This window comes from Priapulus caudatus, unplaced genomic scaffold (genome assembly GCF_000485595.1).
Source record: "Priapulus caudatus unplaced genomic scaffold, Priapulus_caudatus-5.0.1 Scaffold15, whole genome shotgun sequence".
Taxonomy (NCBI): domain Eukaryota; kingdom Metazoa; phylum Priapulida; class Priapulimorpha; order Priapulimorphida; family Priapulidae; genus Priapulus; species Priapulus caudatus.
In genome coordinates, this window is record NW_014577076.1 from 1,416,141 (window position 1) to 1,418,547 (window position 2,407).

Consider the following 2,407-nt stretch of genomic DNA (forward strand, 5'->3'; position numbering starts at 1 on the left):
TCTCTCTCTCTCTCTCTCTCTCTCTCTCTCTCTCTCTCTCTCTCTCTCTCTCTCTCTCTCTCTCTCTCTCTCTCTCTCTCTCTCTCTCTCTCTCTCTCTCTCTCTCTCTCTCTCTCTCTCTCTCTCTCTCTCTCTCTCTCTCTCTCTCTCTCTCTCTCTCTCTCTCTCTCTCTCTCTCTCTCTCTCTCTGCGTGTGTAACCTAAGCACTGCATGCGGTGTTGAAATCAACGATTCCGAAATCTGATTCTCATCGGAATTTACCTTTGAATCTCGTATTCACTCGAAGTTCGGGTTTTTGCCAAATGCGCGTCTCAAATTTGAATTGCGTATGCAACGCACGTCAGGTAGAAACTATATTTTGTGCTGCGTGAGCCGCCCGCATCTTTTCTCCATTCTGCTGTACCTTCAACGATGACTTGCTCGCGTCTCTAAATATTACCACGAGAGGGAGACACAATCAAACGGTAACACGCCCCCGCGCTCGCTGTTGGTTGATGGTATTGATGTTTTACGGGGATTTGACGCCTCAGCGAGAGCGTCATCTACTCGACGAATGAAAATATCGTGTCCCGCATGTGAATACGTTATCGTTGTTATCGTGCCACGTCGCCGAAGTTCGAAAAGGAAAGAAATATAAGACTAAACTTGTTGTCTCCTCCATGCATGAAATTCTTCCCCAGTTTTCTTTCGTCGGCGCGTAGGAAGAGAACAGTTGTAGGCAACAAGCATGTAGTGTCACCTCTGCACACTGCACGGGTTAAACTCCAGTCGTGAGCACATGGCTAGCTAGTTTGCTCTCTCTCCCAGCAAGCAGACGTGACACACCAACGCTTTAGCATGGTTTTGTGTACGCCCTTTATATCTGAGTGTTAAACCAATTGGAGAGTAAGGGTATCGTACAGTTGTTATATACACTAATATCCGACGGTGGAGTTGATCTGTACAGTATTATTAATTTATATTTATATAAATCCGTACAATTAAGAGTAGCAGTTTTTCTTTTCTTCTGTACAGACTGTTATATGAGATGCTAGTGATGTTGATAGTATTGTAACGTAGGGGAAGGGGTACGAAATGATTTGTAAAAGTTTATTGGAAACAAAGCAGTGCTTCGCAATGAAGTCCTTAGTAATATTATCTCACGCGCAACACAACGCAATTTGTGTTCGTTTCCACTTGGTCTGTCATTCCCGAGTATACGCAGAGTTCAGAATTATTTTGGCTGGTTATTACTCTCGGAAAACTATTGAACTCGGCTCCAATTGAGCAAGCGTTCAATGCTTTCTGTTTGTTGTTTTTTTAAATAGTTTTTGGGTTGTGTTATTATTTATTGGCGCGCAGAAAACGATGCGGACGTGCCGAGAGAATTCGTCTCGCCGTCCGATGTACGGACGGATTCACGATGTCGAATTGCCATATACTGTCTCCAGTTACCTTGAACGCACCGTGTCGACGCTTCTCCACATGTCCACGAGTTTTTCCCAGCTATTTTCAGCTTTCTAAATGTAAAAAAGTAATAATTTAAGTGTAGGTTTTAGTAAGCATACCAACATCGAATAAAATGTGATGTTGTTACATTCTGCGTGATTGTTATCTGTCTTATTTTGTTGTTCGTCATTGTTTCCGTTTTAGATTTTCATCAATTCTGTTAAAACTCGCCTGCTTTGTGGAAGATGTCTCAACCCTGCATGAGAATCGACATAAATGTGCACCTTCTCTGCAATAAATTTAGCTATTGGTACGAAATAGTGTTCTTTCTTATATTCTAGGCAATAAAACACGTCTTCAATGCGTCTTTATATCATGCAAATTTTTATGCAATTATAATGATGCGCGATCCAGTTTATTTCCTGATTTCAAACTTCCGCGTGTGCTCCACCTGACTGCGATATTACAATAATGCGAAAAATGCATGTAACTCGGACGATCCTTGCACGTGCACGTTAACAGCGAACTAGGCTATTAAACTTTCGCTCATTCGGGAGAAATTCCACGATTTTCACTTCAGTGAATAGTTTACTCATATATCTTTAACATAATAATCCCGTAGTGCACAATCCACACATTACGATTTTGGACAGCTCGTCGCTGGAATATCAAACATGTTTGATATTAATTTCTTGCCAAGTCGCTGAACAATCGCTACGTCTGCGCTGCACTGGCGACGGATTCAGGCAACAGTTTTTGGATTAACCAATCAAATGCATGATTTGAAGCACGTGATCAAATATGGCAGCGCCCATGGTATGGGAGAGAACGAGGGAGGACGAACTCGTTGATATCTGGCAGAACCGCCCATTACTTTTTGATATTACGAGTGGGATTTACAGTGATAGGAATAAGAAAAAGAAAAAAATTAAATATATTCCAATAACTTGAAGAACGGCTATCGTGGTGTCAATGGGC